At 44.4% G+C, this 20,892-nt stretch overlaps 1 protein-coding gene and 1 non-coding gene across 2 annotated transcripts in view; one reads left to right on the top strand and one right to left on the bottom strand.

Moving 5' to 3' along the window:
- The window catches only part of KIF26B (kinesin family member 26B), a 572,671-nt gene that overhangs the window by 144,570 nt on the left and 407,209 nt on the right, over nt 1-20,892 (bottom strand). The gene's annotated exons all lie outside the window — the stretch shown is intronic.
- TRNAR-UCU (transfer RNA arginine (anticodon UCU)) lies at nt 11,484-11,554 on the top strand. The gene has a single exon. It is a non-coding gene; the product is annotated as a tRNA-Arg (tRNA).

Genomic DNA, 20,892 nt, shown 5'->3' with positions numbered 1-20,892 from the left:
GGGTGCCATCCAGTCGATTCTGACTCAGGGCGACCCCATGGGTGCAGAGTAGAACTGCTCCGTAGGGTTATCATGGCTGTGACCTTTCAGAAGCAGATGTCCAGGTCTGTCTTCCAAAGTGCCTCTAGGTAGGTTGGAACCACCAACCTTTCAGCTAGTGGTCAAGTGCTTAACTGGCTGCTTGACCCAGGGACCCATAAAAGCCTTTGCATACAGCAAGGAAAATGCCCTTGGGTTATATGATGTTTCACATGCCTTTCAAGCCTTTTAAACAAGACTTTGAAAGTCTTTTTTTTTCCTTTAATTCTAACCCAAGTCTCTTAATTTAGATTTTAATTTAGGACTGGGAGTGATGACAAAGAACAGAGATAGTGGCGTGTTCCCCCATAACTCGGTATCCTACTTGCATTCTTAGTATTGAGGCAAAGGAAGAGGAGTTTTTTCTTGAGATCCAGCTACACAACACTCTGAAATTTTGCAGAGGTCAGCTAATGGGAACCATTCATCAAATGAGCAGGGTTTTCTGAGTTTTTTATGGTGGACCACTGAATTATCAGCACTGTTTGATTTGAAGAGTGTGAAACAGCCTTCCTATCCAAAACGTCTCTGACAGCCCTTCACATAATGCCAGTATTCCTGCCACTGGTTATTCCTTTGGATTATGCCACTGGAAGTTACAATAACATGTAAACATTTCACTGGAGGTGGGATGGGTCACACTTCAAGCCATAGTCTCTCTCCCACTGGACCAACCCAACAGCCCCTGGGAACGGGAAGGGAGAAGGGTGCTCAGAATGGGAAACGGTTCCCGAAGAAGGCACATCTGTCACTTCATCATTTGGGAAGGAAGTGACTCTGGGACACAGCGTTGTTCACCACCTGATTTGTTATGAATAGAATTGTGTCCCCCGAAAGTCTGTATTGAAGTCCTGGCCCCTAAACCTGCGGATGTTTGGAAATAGACTTTATTTTGTATGTTAATGAGGTCATACCATTGTAGGTTGGATCATAAATCCAATTCCTCCTGGGTTATAAAAAAGAGAAAAGACACAGAGACACACAGAGGGAAGACAACATATGAAAACAGACACACTTGGCAGATGTATCTACAAGCCCAGAAACACCAAGGATCACTGGCTACTGGAGCTGAAATAGACAAAGAAGAACGCCCTACCCGGGAGCCACGCCCTGAATTCAGATTTCCAGCTTCCTGAACTGTGAGAAAATAAACTTGTGGCTTTTTTTTTTTGTTACGGGGCCACCAAATAACTAAGATGGGGTCCAAATAAGGAGCTTTGAAACAGCTCCTGAAAAACCAAGGGTCACTTTCTGCAGAAACGCCCCATCTAAGGAAAGCTCTTCCCCAGATGGAATAAATCACGGAGCAGGAAGAGCACTGCCATGTCACCGTCTGCCCAGCAGTATCTGGAATATCTCTGGGGAAATATTAAATGCTGGCCTTTAGATGTCTGCTTATTTCTACTGTCTGGGCTGCAGAGACAATAAACGTTGACTGTGTCTTAGACGAGAGCCACCTGATTAATCACCAGTTGCTCTGACCCTTAGCCCTGGCTGGGAGGCAGGGCTATCCACTCTGGCAACCCAGGATATGTGTACGCATTGCAATTGTACGTTTAACCCTGTGCTCTTGACTAGCATGTGGCTACAGAAGTAAGTTTTAGAAGTAAGCCTGTAGCACCTGAAAGTCTTTGCTTTAGGGGAAGAGAAGTAATACTACTTTGCCCTTAATTTCTGACCTGAACAAGAAAACACATATAAGGAAAATACTGTACAAATGACTAGCAAGAATATATTAAAGCCCTAGAATTAAATGTGCTCTAGGGGCCCATCAGTCCCTGGATGGCGCAAACAGTTAAACACTTACCTACTAAATGAAAGGCTGGCAGTTCGAATCCACCCAAAGGCACCTTGGAAGAAAGTCCTGGTGATCTACTTGCTAACAATCACAGCTGCTGAAAACCCTATGGAGAGCAGCTCTCCTCTGACACACATGGGGTCACCATGAGTTGGAGTTGGCTCCAGGGCAACTAGTTTGGTTCTTGGTGTTAGGTGCCATCAACAGCGAAAGCGTGCCTGCCAGTGATAGTGAATTTGTAAAAAATTTCACCACAATGAACTCCAAAGAATGGCAGGAATTCATATTTTGTTCTTCATAATGTTATTCTGGAAAGGAGAGCATCACCTGGAGTCTGTGAAGTTTGCTGTGATGGAGGTGGACCTGTGTGCATCCTGAGATTGGGGTTTCAATGAAAAAGTCTTTGTTGCCGCTTAATCTAAAGGTACACAGTTGAAGCATTCAAAACCAACAAACAAACCAAAAAAAAAAAGAAAAAAAAAAGAAGGTAGGTAGGTAGAAAGGGTAAAGTTTCACCAACTTTGTAAACCATAAAGTAAAACTAGAGAAAGAAAAAATAAATAAATAAAGGTGCACAGTTGAATTAGGTGCCATCTCTACATTTCTGAGTTACTACAGACAGCATGGAACCCAAAGCTTTCAAATAGCTGATGTTCTCCTCTCCTCACCAGTCAGCAACATTTAAAAGGGGAGAGGAAGTAACTCTGGCAGCACACTGGGCATTATGCAAATATGAGCAGGGACAGTTTCTGCTCAGGAGAATGACTCAGCATAGTAGATGAGAGTCAAGACAAGAGACAAATACTAGCAGAGACGAACAAAGTGCTAATGGATTCTGCTGGGCAGAACTGGTCCACAAGGAACAGGTGCAAAGACTTAGAGACATAAAAGGTCTGGCATGTTTAGGGAACATTGAGGCTTATGTGAGGACTGCAATACAGGCAGGTGGCACTGGGGACAGGTGAGGCTGTAAGAATATGATTGGTACTTGGGATTGGATTGCCCAGAGACTGCCTCACCTGCTTAGGTGTTTAAATGTAATCAGCTGTTCAGTGAAATGGCCAAATTTGATCTTTAGGAGTATTAATTCTGGCTGTTCGGAGAACATGCTGAAGAGGGAAGCGAAATAGGAGATGTACTGACCGGGAGAGAAGATAGAAAGCTGATGGAGCGCAGGCCTGGCAGACGCTGTGGGCCTCAACTGGGGGAGGCAGCAGGCACAGGCTCCGTATTTGACTCAGTGAGTGTCTTCAGGAAGAAACTTCGGCATTTAACGCAAAGCATTTTAGCTTTTCTGATTTCTGCCTTTAACAGCCTCATTTCAGAACTGTTCACTGATGACCTCACATTTGTTCTAAACATGTGTTAAGTGTCAGTTTCTGTGTTGGGTGGGGAAAGAAGAGGGCAGGATGCAAAGATAAAAAGGTGATGATTTTTCAAACTCACAGGAGGAATTTGCTGTCTAAAGGGGAGGGGGGCTCAGGCAAATAATGATACATACAAAGGGGAGTCCCTGGGTAGTGTAAACGGTTAACATGCTCATCTGCTAACCAAAAGGTTGGAGGTTTGAGTCCACCCAGAGGCACCTTGGAAGAAAGTCCTGGCAATCTACTGCAAAATCAGCCATTGAAAACGCCGTGGAGTGCACAAGTCTTCTCTGACACACGTGTGATCACTGTGAATCGGGGTTGACTCAACAGTTCTGGCTTGGTTTTCTGTTTTATATGCAAAGGTCCCAGGGAGCACAGACAAGGGTGACTCACTGTACCTGAGGACTCTAAGAACGAGCAATCGGCCAGGCACAGAGAAGAGCATGAGTGCAGGTGCAATCTGGCCACATACTAACATGGAGAGTCAGTAACTGCTTTTACAGATGGGCAGCTGATTGGTCAGGACAGATACCCGGGGAACTGGTGGCATAAGCATTGGAAACTGAACGTGGAATCCCGAGGCCTGGCCCTGGCTCCCACAGTGAGAATGGCCAGACACAGCAGAGCCAACGGTGAGATGTCTGGTATGTTTTCCCTGAAGACCCATCTTAAGCACTGTGGGAGCACTGCCATTTTAACAGTGTAACCTAAGGAATGCCATTTTTGCCACCAGGTTATGTTTTTAAGAGTCTGCCTGAAGTCTAAAAGTCACAAACCAAATGACCTCCTCACCTCTAATCCTGAGTATGATTCCTGACTTTCCCCACTCTTCCTAAGTCTCTCTCTGCCTCTGGGTATACAGACTGCTGTTGTTGTTTGTTGCCTTGGAGGTGGCTCAGGCTCCTGACAACCTCATGTATAACAGAGTGAAAAGTTGCCCAGTCCTGCGCCAACTTCACAGTCACTGATATGTTTGAGTCCACCGCTGTAGCCATGGTGTAATTGGAGTGCCGTCCATCCTAGGGGGCTCATCTGCCAGCACTATATCAGACAACATTCTGTTGTGATCCAGAGAGTTTTCCATTGGCTAATTTTCAGAAGCAGATCACCAGACCTTTCTTCCTAGTCTTAGTCTGGAAGCTCCACTGAAACCTGTCCACATGGGAAAGCCTACTGGTATTTGAAATAGTGGTGGCATAGCTTCCAGCATCACAACAACACACAAGCCACCACAGTAGGGCAAACTGACAGATGGGTGGTGGGGGTATGCCAGCTCCAGGCCATTTGAAAAACACTCTCTGGTCTTGTGCGTGGATGTGGACATTAGCACAACTGAGAGGTGCTTGAATACTGACCACAGCCAAGTCCAGCCGAGGACACTGAAGTGGGTCTGGAAGTCCAAGCTGTGAGTCTGATGTTGCCACATCCGTCACCTAGGCATGAAACAGTGATCTGTAGCTGCCCCTGAGGGAAAACAGCTAGAGAGCGTGTCACATTGCATCGCAGCAGGAGGCTTAGGACACAGAGAGGTTGGGAGGACCCTGGAGTCAGACTCAGAGGACCGGAGGTAAGCCCTCTTGGAGCAGGTGAATTCTTCCCTGACTAAGAGATCTCAGTTTCTGTCTCCCTTGTAAAATGCTCTGTCGGTCTGTTGTGAGGGTCGGGCAGGCTGGTGATACTACTAGTAAACCACAAGGTATCCTACAAATGCAGGAGTTATTACTAAAATGTGCACAAAGCAAACCATCAGGGTCAGCCTGAGCAGTATGCGGAGCAGTTAGGAGCTCAGAACCTGGAGCCAGACCACCCTCTGCTACTTTGTCACTATTTGAACCTCAGTTTCCTCATCAGTAAAATAGGGATAATGACTGTCTTCCCTTAATGAGGTTGAGTTAAATGAGTTAATGTATGTAAAGCACTTAGAATAGCAATCAGCACATAGTTAAGCACCAGGTAAGTATTAGCTACTGTTATTATTGCCTTAGAAATAGGAAAGTTCTTCCCTTTTTAACTGGACCTCAAATATTAATGCTGAGTCAGAATTACAGATAATAGTTCAAGTGGTTCTCTCAATAAAGAGTGAACCTACCTGCACCTTAGTTACAAAAACAGTTGGTTCAGTGAACCTGGTTCCCAAGTGTAGAAAACCTGCATTTCTCATTTTGGGCTTTGCTGTCTCCTGGGAAGTGGAGTGCCACAAACACCAAATGGCTTCCCTCTGTATCTGTGGCTGCCCAGGCTGTTCCCCAAATGTCCAACTCTTCTCATCCACCCACCTACTTATTGCTAATTTATGCCTGCACTATTGCTTTTTCATTATTAATAAGCCAAGACCAAGTTGGAAATAGCTTTGTGCTGTTGGGTTTCAGCACTGCCTCCTGTCTGCCTAATGGCCCTCATGATAAACAGCCGCCCACAAGCTGGAGAGATTCACAGCCTCTCGGTGCAGTGCTTCCCTCACCTCTGAGGTACTCTGGTTTCTCCCAGCGAGGCTCCCACCACCCTGTTCATCGAATCTGCACAGGCTGCTTTCAACTAGATCTTCCCTGTGATAAGAAGGGGTATGGCCAGTGTCACACCTGAGCACGGCTCCACATGGGGACTGTGATTTCGAAGGGGAGACTCAAAAGGCCAGAATACATTCTGGAGATTTTATATATGTATTTGTATATACATACATACACACACACATATATTTATATATAAAAATCTTAGAATACAACCAGAATGCTCCTTAGAAGCAAGGATGGTGAGACTTTGGCTCGCTTACTTGGGACTTGTCATCAGGAAAGACCAATCGCTAGAAAAGGACGCCATGTTTGGTACAGTAGAGTGTCAGCCAAAATGAGGGAGACCGTCAGGGAGACAGACTGGCACACTAGCCACAACAATGGACTCAAACATACCACTGATCATGAAGATGGCGCAGGACTGGCAATGTTTCGTTCTGTTACACATAAGGTTACTATGAGTCAGAGCCAACTCAACGGCGACTAGCAACAGCAACATATAAAAGTCCTGGGTGGAGACGGGCAATGGAGGGGTGGTGGTGAGAGGGAACCTGGAGCTGGGAGGAAGAATGTCTGCAGGGAAGAGCTAATAGGGATGGGAAAGACTGACAGACTGACAGGCTTGCCTCTCCCTCTTTCCCAGAAACTTATGGGGTCCCCGAGAACCTCCATGAAGTGAGGGGAGATGTTTTAACCTCTATACTCTGTGAAAGCAATGCAACATCCAAGTTCCCTCGTTGCTCTTTTTCCAATATGAACTAATTAGAAGCAGAGTATAATGAAAGGATTAACATCTGGTGGTCTCTGAATTTTAAAACAACTGCTACAAATATTACAGCAAAGGTGCTCAACAAACTGAATTGAATGAGCACCAGTGTATCCAAATGAATACGTAGAGGAAGAGGTGAATAATATACGGCCCCTTTCCCAACAATTCATGGTCTGTGGAGTCAGACTCATCAGCTGGGGGGTGGTGGGTAAGGGCACCGAGTTGGGACCAGGGTAGAGGCTGCATGGGGTAAGTGACACAGGAGCTGGCCCTAGGGGAAAGAGCAGCACTTCTGCAGGCCAGTGAGTGACAGGGAGAGGAGCATCACTGGCAGAGTGGTGGGCAAAGGAATAGGCAGGGAGACACAAAAGGGCGTATGCCATGGCATTAAAACCTCCTGTCTCCATAAAATGATGCTCGTGAAGAGTGTACTTCTTAGCTCAAGTAGATACATGAGACTAAATGGGCAGCTCCTGTCCGGAGGCGAGATGGGAAGGCAGAGAGGGTCAGGAGCTGGTTGAATGGACACGGGAAATCCGGGGCGGAAAGGAGGAGTGTGCTGTCACAGTAGAGGGAGAGCAACTAGGGTCACATAACAATGTATGTAGAAATTTTTATATGAGAGACTAACTTGAATTGTAAACTTTCACTTAAAGCACAATCACAACAAAAGAAAAAACAAAAAAACCCTCCTGTCTGAAGCCAAAATATTGAAAATGTTGATTGAAAAAATAGCCCAACCTCAAAACTAATAAAAACACCCTTGTTACTCACTGGGCATTTGGTAGTAAAAGTGGTATTCCTTAATGCGAATGTAAACACCATGAGCTGACATTCACAGAGGCTTTGAGAAAATGCATACTGGCTTTCAACACACTCAGTGTAATGATGAATTGTTTTTCTGACGTGATCTGACAAGAACTCTGCCTTGACTCCTGTCAAAGATTTGCAAGTATCTTCTGTAATAGTCAATTGCCTAGACAGAAAATGTATTAACTAGACCTTTCCTTTTCCAGCCACTTCTCAAACCCAGGGCGGATGAGACACTGCGACTGAGGGTCTTCTAAGTGACAATGCCATGTAGCATTTTGCCATGCAAATAAATGTGTCTTTCCCAAGCATTATGTTATTATTCAAGTAAATAACGGCTGAAATTATTCAAACTGAGTGTCCTGAGAGGGCAGGCAGGATAATGTCTCGGTGGGCTCCCGGTCCCTGTAAATCCTGATCTCTGGGGCAGGGACTCTGAGTAAACAAGCATCTACCTAGTGCCAACCATGAGCCAGGAACTGGGGACATAACACGGCAGGAATCAACCTCTGCCCCCAGAGAGCGTGAGGTCTAGAGAGGAGGAGGAATGACAACCTCAAAGCCGGGAAGGAAGTGCTGAGTTGGAGCCAGCTCAGCACAGGGGGCTGTGGGGACAGCTGGAAGCTCTTAGGAGCTCTAGGGAAACTTCCTAGGGGAAACAAGACCCATACTGAAGCCTGAAAGGTAAGAATGAGTTAGGAGCAGAGGAGGAGGATGACAGGAGCATATTCAAAGGCCTGGAAGTAAAAGTATGTCCTCTTTGCAGCAATGAAAACAAGTCAGTAAATGCTGACTGAATAAATGACCCCGCTTCTCTCTGGCATCGTGCTTGACATGGGTCATGGTCTAAATCTGAGGTATCCCATCCTCTGCATGCCTTCTTGGTCTTCCCTCCCAAATGCTCTCTAAATGCGTCCTACAAATCACCTAAACATGCTACAGACGGCTTTTGTTTGTCTGCCCACCCTTCTTGGAGGGCAGCATCTTCTTCTACTTGGAAATACTTCTCCCCCACTCCAATCCCATGGTTCAAATGGGAGCAGCCATTTACTTACAGCCCTTGCCCAATGCAGGCTAATGCAAGCCTGCCCTGGAATTTCTAAGCTCAGGGCCAAAATGGAGTCTCTCCGTTCTGGTGGTGGAAGCTGTAAGACATGACACTTGGAAGCTGTCAGCAGCTGTATGAGGGGAAAGGCTGGTCTGAACTGAAAAAGAATGAAGCCAAAATGTGGGAAGAAGTGCAAATAAGACACAAAGAGAAAAAGTGAGCCCTGGAGCACTCGATGGATCCTAGTTGCAGGGATCCCTGACATTTCCGAGGTCTGGTTCCATGAGACACTAGTATCCCTCCAAGTAGTTACACTACTTAAGCTGAGTTCCTATTGCCTGAAACCAAAAAGACTCCTAATTAATACAAAACCTCCTTCATTCTCCTTTACTCCCCTCTCCTCTCATCACCTTGCCAGACTCAACAATCTTCCAGTACAATATTATTCAAGATAACTTAGGAATTTCACCTATTATTAATGCCACTCTCGTATTCCAACAGAGGCATTCTCAGGGAAACGAGGAAACACTGGAATTCTGAAAGCTATGAAGTTTCTCCCTTGGTTAGAAAAGGATGGAGAACGCACAGGTGCTGCAGGGCTGGAACAGTATAATGCTGAACAGTAGGAAGCTTTCTACGTGACCTTGGAACAGAGCCCCACCCTGCCAGAGACAGGAAGAGTGCAATTTCCTTATCACACACTTTCAGGGGAATTCTATCCATAACCCAAGGATGTGAGAGTTTTCTTGAGGAATATTCTGTATGAATACCAATGTTTTGCTTGCCACGGTGATTCATTCATGCGAGCTAATTGCAGGGGAATTGCATGTATCACATCAAAGTGTTAAAAATGAAACAAAAGTATATCCTTCCCTGACTGGTACACTTTCAGTTGTCATCACAATGCGATACAAATACTGTAGGAATATCAGCGTGCACTCCAGTAAAAAAGAGGAGGAGAAAGCTCGCCAGGAAGCCAATTATCTTGCACAAATTTCAGCCTTATCTGTCATGATAAGCTGGAACAATAATAATAATAGGTATTTTTAGTTTGAGTTGTCTACCTAAAGAATGATTTTTAACTCTTTCTGTTGCAATTTCTGGGCTCCTTAAGGGCAGAGACCATGTGTTAATATGTCTGTGTATCCCCAAAGTAACTAGCACATGTTGTTGCTGTGTGCCGTGGAGTTGCTCCCCACTCACAGAGACCCTATAGGACAGCGCAGAACTGCTCCATAGGGTTTCCTAGGCTGTAATCTTTACGCGAGCAGAGCAGATACATAACATATACTTTATGATAGATGGAAAGATGGATGATGGATAAATGAATCAGCAATGGAGTGGGCAAAAGCAGGGGAAATAATCATATAATGACTCTATATTTTAATGTCTTCCGATACAGAGTTCTATTTGCCTGGCACACTGCTAAGCATTTTTGGGATATGAAAGCATTATAAGCCAAGATCCCCATCCTCAAGCAGCCTAAAGAACACTGGAAGAGATAAATTATACCCATAAAACAATTAGAGCAATATAAAGTAATAAACGGTGAATGAGAAAAATCTGTGCTAGGGATAGTACATGGTACAAGACATTAGCGAAAACAGGGACAGGGTTGGGGATAGATATGGGATGTTGAAGAAAGGGGGCACTTAGCCAGATCTGGAAGAAGGGGCGGGTTTGGACAGAGGAGCTAGAGTGGTCCATGATGAAAGGAAAACAAGAACAGAGGCCGGTGTGGAAGGCAGGCAGGAGGGGCTCGGGGAAGCTGCCTCTCCCAGCACTGTCTGCACATAAACACAACAAATGTCTTTAAACAGAAGTTGCAATGCGAACATTTGTATTGGCACTGACCTGGCGTCCTAGACACAGAATTCACAGTGGAACTGGACCACCCAGATGACTCCATACAGTCTAGGAAGGGATTAAATATCACATCAGCTCCAGAAGCCCCGTCCCCCCCTAGGCTTGACCCTGAATTTTCTCTTCTCTGGAGTAGGGTTAAAGTACAATGGCAGTTTTGCTCATTGCATTTGGGGACTTTTTTTTTTCTTTTTAAAAAAATCATTTAAAATATTACTTTACTTACACCGGTTTGCTTAATGCCTGGAGACATGAGCCACAAAAGACAATCCATATCATTACAGCCTTTTAATACAAGGGATAAGACAACATGGTCGCGATTACAGTCATCTCAGTGGTTGGAGGATTTCCTGAGATAGCGAGGCAGTAGAAGAGAGCGGTGGAATGACTGGCAGCAGAGGAAGGCGGCTCAGCCTCACCCTCAGCTCCCCCTACAAATGAAGCTGCGGCATGCCAGCCCCGAACCTCTGCTTCCTGTGCCTTTTCTGCAAACCAGGATGTGTGCACAGAGAACAGGCTGCAGCACCAAGGTTCACATCCCAGTTCCACTACATACAGGTGGGTGATTCCTCAGATCTGGTGGTTCGTCTTCCTCAGGTATAAAATGCCGGTGATTATAAGAGAAGCTTTTTACAGCGTTGTAGAGGATTTAATCAGTTAATACATGTGAAACACTCAGAACAATGCCCAGCACAGAAAAAATGGCCAATATAAGTTATATTATTAAGAAAAAACTCTGTACGAGAACACAGATGCAAGGTCTCACCCAAGTCCACTATTAGGAGCTGGATCACCTCTGGGAAGTCACCTGCCCTTTCTGGATCTCAGTGTCCTCATCTATCAGCAGGGCCTAATCTCACTCCCCCTCCCCATGCCCACTTCTTAGGGCTGTATTAAGGATCAAGGGAGACTATAAAAGGGGAAGGGCTTGTGAGTCCTAAGGCCTTACACAGTTATGAAGGAATATCATAACAGAACGGAGAGTGTGGTCAGGACCCCATCCATCCAGTCATTCAATGAGCATTTACTGAGCATCCATGATGATCAGACACTGGGTAGTCCTCTGCATGCAGAGTAGACGAGATAGGGCCCTGTCTCATGGAGCTTGCAGTCAACAAAGAGATCCATTAAACATGGAATTATGTGAGTCAGTCATCTAAAGGGTGACGAATGCAACAAAGAGGAACTTAGGGTGCTTATGAAAGCACACAATGGGGCACCTAACCTGGGGGGGTGGGCAGTGGTGGTTCAGTGGTAGAATTCTTGCCTTCTATGCAGGAGACCTGGGTTCAATTCCCAGCCAATGAACCTCATGCGCAGCTACCACCCATCCGTCATTGGAGGCTTGTGTTTTGCTATGATGCTGAACAGGTTTTAGCTGAGCTTCTGGACTCAGACTAGGAAGAGAGGCCTGGCAAGCCACTTCTGAAAATCAGCCAATGAAAACCCTGTGGGTTACAATGGTCAGATCCGAGACCAATGATGGGCATGGCGCAGGACCAGGCAGAGTTCTGTTCTGTTGTGCATGGGGCCGCCATGAGTCAGGAGCTGACTCAATGGTAGCTAACAACAACCTTGGTGGGGGTTTGGCAGGGAAAGCTTGGCTGAAGAAGTGGCATTTCTGTGGGTATATACAGCATGGGCAGGAACCAGCCAAGCAAAGGCTGAGCAGAGATGCACTGGGAACCTCTGAACCAGAGCAAGTTTTCTGGGCAAAGTGCAAGGCTTTCTGCCACCATTCACGCCAGCACTTTCCCCACCTGCACTTGTAACCAGAGTGAACAGCCTGACTACAGGGATGTGCAGGGGGAGAAAGTATGAATGGTGTTTTATTAGTCCTCCAGCACCTTTAAGGCTCCTGTAGAGTGTGACATTTTTTTTACTTTTTATGGACTAGGGGCTGGAGTGGGGGAGGGCAGACAGACAAACTCTGCTCTCTGTTCTTCCCATTTCCTCTGATTGTCTTCCCGCTGATTTATACGAAAACACAAACAAAGAAGTATTTTACTGACTGGATTTTTAAAACTTTACTCTTCACTGAAAACCTTCTGGTGCAAACATGGTGAAGTATTTTCTCAAAATATTTAGAGCAAGGAACAGATCAAGTACACAAAAAAAGTACACTCAATCTGCCACAGAGCTCATCCGTCTAGGTATGACATTCAAAAAGCGCCCTTTGTCCTCCTTCCCAAACTCAAGATGGGGCCATGCGGTCAAACTGCTGCAGGAAACAGACCTTGGAAAAAAGAGTTTCCTTTTTCATGTAAAAATACAAAAGACTGCACAGAGGGTAGAGCAATGGTTAAGGGCTTGGCTGCTAATCGAAAGTTAGTGGTTCAAATCCACCCAGCTGCTCCACTGGAGAAAGACCTGGTGACCTGTTCCCGTAAAGATTACAGCTTAAAAGACCCTACGGGGGCAGTTCTACTCTGCCACATGGGTTCACTATGAGTAGAAAATTGATTCGAAAGCACCTAACAACAACAACAGGCCTCAGAAAAAGACCCTGGGTGGTGCAAATGTGCTTAGCTGCAAACCGAAAGGTTGGAGGTTCAAGTCCACTCAGAGGTGCCTCAGAAGAAAGGCCTGGCAATCTATGTCCAAAAAATCAGCAATGAGAACCCTATGGAACACAGTTCTACTCTGACCCACATGGAGTCGCCATGAGTGGGAGTCAACTCAATGGCAACTGGTATAAGGCGCCAAGAGAAAGAGACTGGAAGCAACTTATTTAACGATAATCACAGTAAGAGTATTAAGAGTTTACAAACTGACTCCAGTCTGCCTGATCCCATTCTCACTGCACACCCCATGGTCATATGTCACTTTTCTGGGGCTATGTCCAGTCCACAGCAGCTTCACCATCAGTGACGAGTGAACTGAACTCAACTAAACTCACTACGTGGCCAAAGCTGGCCTGAGCTGCTCCAGCCTAACAGATGGGCCTGTGGGTTTTCAGGGAACAGAAAAGCTTTTAAAAGCAGTGCAGGTGGTGCTGCTCTGTGGGGTGGCTGAGCATTTATGGCAGGGCCCTTGGTGGTTCAGCCGGGCCCCGGGAACATCTGGGAGGGACAAGGCCAGAGAGTTCCTTCCCACGGCATCCTGTTGTGATCTGTTCTCCCAAAGAAGAAAACTGAACTTACAGACCTGAGACGCTAGCACGGCAAGCAGAGACTATTTTATTTTACCATCACTGGTTTCAGAAAGGAAAAAAACTTCTAGTTAGCTACAGTGGTACCAGAACCAGTTGCTGTGGGTCAATTCCAACTCATGGTGACCCCATGTGTTTCAGAGTAGAACTGTGCTCCACAGGGTTTTCGTGGCTGTGACCTTTTGGAAGCAGATTGCCAAGCCTTTCTTCCAAGGTGCCTCTGGGTAGATTCAAACTGCCGTTTCATTTAGCAGCTGAGTGCTTAACCGTTTGCACCACTAATGCTCCACGAATATTTAGTACATCCACTAAATTTATTCACTGTTAGTGGAGAGATCTCAACTGAGGTACAAGTAGACAAAATTTCTATGTGAGTAGTTGGCTGTGGCAATGTAACACAGAGGCAGACCAAGGAAACAAATAGAAACTTAGGAGGAATTTTGTCCCTAGCACTAAATACTACTGTAATCATTCTATTTGTAATTGTTTCATCTGCAAAGTCAAATACTCAAACTCAGCGCTGGAATGCAGAGGTCAGCATTGCAGAGCAGAGCTAAGATGGACTTGTAAAGCATTATGAGCAAACACAGAGGGTCTCATGTTGTGGTTCTGAGTAGCCAGAAGATTTTTATTTTAGAAACTATTTAACACTTAAAGAAAAATATGCTTTGCTTTTAGGAACATATCAGAAAGATCCTCCCCCCAACCCCCATCATGATACATTTCAATTCACTGAAGTCTTAGAAAGGGATTCAAATGTTTTCTATGTGATACAAATCATTCAGTAGACAAGAAGAGCATTTCCTAACCCTAGTGGCATAGTGGTTAAACACTGAGGCTGGTAAACAAAAGGTCGGCAGTTTGAATTCACCAGGTGCTCCTTGGAAACTCTATGGAACAGTTCTACTCTGTCCTATAGGGTTGCTATGAGTCAGAATTGACTTGATGGCAATGGGTTTGGTTTGGATTTTTTACGCTGTCTGAGGCACAAAGGAAAACTCCAATTAACTCAGCAGTCTGGACACCTCCCCCCTTTTTTAATAAAACGTTGCTATCAATCCCATTTTAATGAGATAACTATAGCAAATCATGATTAACTTTCCTTTCAGCCAATAGCAAAAGAAAGACGTAGAAAGATACTAGAAATGTTAGCTTTAAATATACCTACTCTTTCCGTTCTCTTGATATCACTAATTGTCTAATTATGCTGAGCTTGACTAAAATGTGATTTTTGGACAAAGAGTGAACAAAAAAGCCCTATTCTGGTATTATAATCAATCTTATTGCCCTTTGTTTAATTGAGAAAGTGGCATTACTCCCGAAAGAATTCCCTAATTTTATCTTACATTCTCATTCCATAAGTCAGGATGCCAATTAGGGATTACAGGTGTTCTAAAAAACAAAAAGTTGCCACCAAGTCAATTCCAGCTCATGGCGACCCCATGTGTATCAGAGTAGAACTGTGCTGCATACGGTTTTCAACGGCTGATTTTTCAGAAGTAGATCACCAGACCTCTCTTCTGATGCACCTCTGGGTGAACTGGAACCTCCAACCTTTCAGTTAGCAGCTGAGCATGTTAACTGTTTGCACCACCCAAGGACTCACAGTTACTATAAGAGGCCTCAAGCCTATGCTCCAACTACGGTAAAGATTTCCAGCCTTGAAAAAGTCTCCCTCTAAAAATCACTTCCCTCCTCCTTGTACAAACACACGTGTGCGTGCACGCACATATGCAAACCTACTATCTCCATTTAATACCTAAAAAATAGAGTAGGTAGGATTGAGACAAAAGTTACAAAATGGAGGGAAAAAGATTAAGAATCTCTTATTCAAAATCTGCCTTTAAATCTTCATGACTGTTCATCTTTAATGCTCAAAATGCTAAACTTTTGTCTTCTCCTACATAAATAGGTTGGCAAGTTACTTCATCTTGCTGGGCCTCAGTTTCCTCATATGAAAAACGAGGGATTGGGCAAGTCAGTCTTTAAGAAAATTCCTTAGGGAGGGATGTGACAACGTTAGCATTCGTCCACATGCCAGCAGGAGGCATCGTCCTTCTCCCTGACGGTGCTGTCAGTCTCCCAGGGCCACTCTGGTGCTGAGGAGGAGTAACGGGGGCGACGAGCAGCAGGGTCTTGCCATTTAGATGTTCTCGGTGTTTCTGTCCCATTACCCCAGCTGCCTCTTTCAGGATGGCTCCTACACATTGCTCACTGCCTAATCAGAACTTCGCAAGGACTAAACAGAATTATTTAAAAATACTACACCCAACAACATTCACCGAGTGTCCTCTGTGTAAGCTGGCACTGAAAGTGTACAAAGATGAAAAGAACATGACTCCTTCTCCCAAGAAGTTTACAACCTGGTGAGGGAAACTGAAAAGGACCTTTCACTAGGAATGTAAGTGACTGAATTCTAGCTTGCCCATGGAGATTTCTTATGGACTACATCTATTGATAGGAGTTCTTGGGTAGTACAAACGGTTAACATGCTTGGCTACTAACCAGAAGGTTGCAGGTTTGAGTCCACCCAGAAGCTCCTTGTAAGAAAGGCCTGGAGCACAGTTCTACCCTGACACACATGGGGTCACCACAAGTTGGAGGTGACTCCACGGCAACTGGTTTATATCTATAGATATCAGTGTCTGGAAGGCTTCATGTCCCTGAAACTTAAACCAGAAGGTTTTCAGAAGATCCCAGCTCCTCAGCTGAAGCAGGCAGGGAAAGTTCAGAGAACTGGAAAATGTACAATCTCCATGAAAAGAACAGACATAAAATTTTCTTCTTCCTGTGCCCTGCAAATTACTATAATGGGTCTGGGATATAAGCCGGGTAACTCTGGGCTGCAGGACCAAACCATTCCTCCCTGCTCACCTGGGGAGTCCTTTCATCCAGTTTGCTGCTTACAGCTATCTCAGGCAAAGAAAGCCAGAAAATGAGTACTTTATATGCAGTAATGTGCCACCTACCAAAAATCTGACCTAATTAAACTGGAATGTTCTGCCTACCCTTCTAGTTCCCCATCTGATAATGAGGACAACAGAAAATTATATTCAGCCAGTTTGATCAGAATTAAACGTAGCCGTACCAATAATGAAGGACAAAAAATGACATGCACTTTCCATGTCTTCACTGTGACTTTCCATCCAGTGGCCTTTAATAGAGAGCCTCCTCCTAATAGTTTCCTTTCCTTTGCAAGAATGAAAAAACCAGTTGCTGTGGAGTTCACTCCGACTCATGGCGATCCCATGTCTGTCAGAGTAGACCTGTGCTCCATAGGGTTTTCAATGGCTGTGATCTTTCAGAAATAGTATTTTACACTTTTTCAGAGGTGCATATGGCTGGACTGGAACTTCCAACCTTTCTGTTAGTAGCAAGTGTGCTAACTGATTGCACCGCCTAAGCACTCTTGCAAGAATAAGACTGCTCAATTCAAGGGTGCGTGGCAGGAAGGCAGGGGGTGGGGGTGAGGGTGGGGTGGAAAAATGTCCCCATGACTTAAGTCAGTGGAGTTCATCCCAGAAGCAGCGCTGTTATTCCCGTAGCCGGAAGGTTCCACACCGCCTTCTGCACTGCCCGAGTTCCGGGTTCTGGGACATGCAGAGACTAGCGTGCATGTGCAGCCCGCGGGCTGCCGCATGCTTGGAGGACTGTGCCGTGGAAATCTGTGAATCCACAGGAAAAAAGAAATCTAGAAGATTAATGAGGCGGAACGCTTTTCCCAAGTCTCCCTTCTCCTTTTGCTACGAGTTGGTGGAGGGGTCAAAAAGAAAGAGAGAAAAAGTCTCTAACTACACGCACTTCGCAGACTCAACCAAAACCAGCTGAGCAGAGAAAAGAACAACTCTAATTGGGGAGTGGAAGCTCACCGAGTTTATTTCCCAGAAGAGCTAACAATTTAATTTACAAAGCTATCAGGCTAGCTATAGTGATGAATGTCCATGTATTATTTATGTAGCCCTTTTTCCCCCCAACAGTACACCAAGACAGAATTCACAATTCCTGTCTATAGTGTTTAAGGATGGAGTAGTGAACAGTGAATGAGTACCGGCATCCCGAGGTTTTTACCACATTTGAGTTCTTTATTTCGTATAAACTTGAAATGACTTTCTCTTTGATAAAGCTTCAGGATGAGGAAAAGCAGGAATGATATAAGGAACTGGCCAATTGGCACATTGTTTAAATAATCTGTACCTTGTTGGGCTGGAAGGCATGACATTTTCTCCTCCATATAACCCGGCATCACTTCCTGAATAAAGGAAAACTGTAACTAAACATTTCTACTTGTTGCATAAATGAAAAATGGCTGTATTCATTCTTCTTTAATATTTCTTTTATTTTCCCCCTCTTTCTGTAATCAGAACTTAAGCTGACCAGGAATCTTGTCTTTCTCTCGCATACCCTGTTGCCATTGAGTCGATTTCAGAGTCATTGTGATCCTATAGAACAGAGTAGAACTGCACCAAAGGGTTCCCAAGGAGTGGTTGGTGGATTCGAACTGCTGACCTTTTGGTTAGCAGCCAAGCTCTTAACCACTGCACCACCAGGGTTCCTTCTCTTCCATATAGTGTTACAAAGGTTTAGTAATTGAATGATTTCTACCCTAAAAATACCAATAAATCTATGAAGGAAAAAGTTTCTACTAAAAAGCACATCTGGTTCTTTTAATTTTTCTATTCTATTAGTTTACACATCAAATAAAATAAAGTTTAAAATCAAACTGGGCAGGATTGGGTGAGTGTTATATAAGCCAAGTAAAATATATATATATATATATTTGTGTGTGTGTGTGTGTGTATACGCATGTGCACACTGGTGTATATTTAATATAAGTTTTAATAGAGGTCAAAATATACTGAATAGGAGACAGAGGAATTAATGTTGAGGGCTGAGGAGAACAGAGGATAATGGCTGTAGCTGCTGCATGTTAGAAGGAAAAGTAATCTGGACAGACAAACGAGTCTACTTCTGAATAACAACTCTGAGGACTCCACCAAATCACTGACTTGGGTTGCACTGCGCACAGAGAAGTCTCAGTTAAGCATTTCAGAAAAGCGCAGGTGGATCAGCATGGGTGGCTATTACATGGATACACTGTAACAGATACTGTACAGCCCTTCAGATTAGGCCAAGTGGGGATCCCAAGGAGAAGGACGTGGCATTTATAGCACAGGGGCAGTTGGTGAGGCTGAATGCCAGTCAAGCATTTTCATGGGAGCTTAGAGTTTATGGAGACCAGGATAAACCCTCCCCCTTTCCTACCTAGGGATGTGGCCAACCAACTCCTGGGTACTGTCCCCTACAGTGGCACCTACCTGGCACACAACAGGTCTTTATAGATAGAGTAAAACCTATGAAAGCCGGAACCCGCGTAAGGCGAAAACGTGTCAGAGAAGGAAAACTCAAATATTTTCCACTAAAACGAGCAATAGAAAAGTGTAAGACTGCACTCTATCAAAGGCGGAAAACTTGTGAGACCCGGAAAAACCAGGCAGCCCTGGCGAGCTCTGGCTCTCACAGGTTTCACTGTATTTGCTGGATGAATTAAGCATGACAGCCGCTCCTTAACCTGTACCTAACTTCATTTTCCACAATTCCTCTTCCTGTTTGCTCCATCCATTATGATCCTTCCAAATTCTAGAGAATCTGTTTTCTTGCTGCTAGCACACACCTAGGAAAGTTTTCTTATATTCTCAAAACATGTTTGGGGAAATAGGCTGAATGCTGATCACTGCCATAGTTTTGTGGCATTCTTGGAGATGAGGAAGGAAAACGAAAGTTCCTTTCCCTTCATACTTCATGTATTCTTCTGGGAAGAGGAGAATCAACCCAGATATGGATTCATCACCAGCGTGACCATTGCCATGATCATGCTCACCTCTGAAAGCGTTATCCACTCCTGATGTGGCTGTAGACCCAGATACTTAGGGAGTTAAACAGATAACACGCTTTGCTCTAGAAGCTTGTAATCCAAGACAAAGAGCTCTGACATTAAGCTCTAACACACTAACCAATGAACCTTAAACATGATGTTAATTAACTGCGCAAACAAATGTCATGAAAAGCGTTTACTGATTTAGGAGAAGGAGCCCTTTTCAAACAGATTAGAGGTATCATTTGCACATAAGCCAAATCAATGAAATATAAACTAAGCTGCTTTGATCGATTAATCACAAATCATCTTTATCTATTCATTAAGAGTATCTCTACAAGGACCACTTAGTAGACTACTTTATACAACATGAAAGAATTTTTTAAGTCGGTAACTCTGACTTTTTCTTAAATCAGATTGTCCTTCAAATTAGTCCAAAGTGGTGAGATTTCTAAGATTGATTGATAAAAAGCTTTGGAATAATGTGCTAGATTATTAGTGCTATAAGAAGATTCCCCTCTGCTTCATCTATCATTGCAAACCTAATGCCCAGCACAGTGTTTGACACACAGTAAACCAAAAAAAAAAAAAAAAAAAAACCAAACCTGTTGCCATCGAGTCGATTCTGACTCACAGCGACCCCATAGGACAGAGTAGAACTGCCCCATAGGGTTTCCAAGGAGCAGATGGTGGATTTGAACTGCCCATCTTTTGGTTAGCAGCCATAGCTCTTAACCACTGCGCCACCAGCACTCCTTGACACATAGTAGGTGCTCAATAAAAAGTTGCTGTGTGCCAGCGACTGCTCTAAGCGTGGAGGATCTTGAGATGTTTCCTGTGTGTGTGTGCTGTGCTTCAGCTCCAAGTCTACTGGAAGTTCCCTCAGTTTCTTCCATCTCTCTCTCTTCCTCACCGTGGCCTCCAGAAAGTGTTTATCTCAACAAATGTTCAATGGCCAGCAAGGACTCTCTGCGGGGTTTGCTGCTGAAAAAGCAGCCAGCAGGAACGAGGGGTGGTGTGAAATGGAGAGCTCCTGATCTCCCTATGTGTCTGCTCTTGGCGGTTACTACCCTTTCTCTCCCAACCTCCCAACCGTGACTCTACAAAGGGAAGCATGTCCTTCTCCACTGGATGAAGGTAACTGGTTCCAGATGTTGTTTCACTACCACCACGGCCCCGTTACACTCTTCTCTCCACCACCAATATTTTTAGTTGTGGTAAAAATGATATACATAACAAAAAGTTTGCCATTTTAACATCTTTTAAATGTACAATTCAGTGACATTAATTACTTTCACCACATTGAGCTACCATCACCATCATCCATTTCCAAAAGTTTTACATCACCTCAAATGGGAACTCAGTACCCCTTAAGTAATAACTCTTCGTTTCCCCTCCTTCTCACCCCTGGTAACTACTAATCTACTTTCTTTCTCTATACATTTGCCTATTCTAGATATTTCATTTAAGTGGGATCATGTAATATTTGTCCTTTTGTGTCTGACTTATTTCAGTCAGCAAAATGTTTTCACGGTTCGTCCATTTCATACCATGTATCAGGACTTCATTTCTCTTCATGATGGAATAATATTCCATTGTCATAAAAAACCCACAATTTTAGAG

This window comes from Trichechus manatus, unplaced genomic scaffold, assembly GCF_000243295.1.
Source record: "Trichechus manatus latirostris isolate Lorelei unplaced genomic scaffold, TriManLat1.0 scaffold00039, whole genome shotgun sequence".
Lineage (NCBI taxonomy): Eukaryota > Metazoa > Chordata > Mammalia > Sirenia > Trichechidae > Trichechus > Trichechus manatus.
Note: the sequence above shows the minus strand (reverse complement) of the source record. Positions and strands in the feature narration are given on the sequence as shown.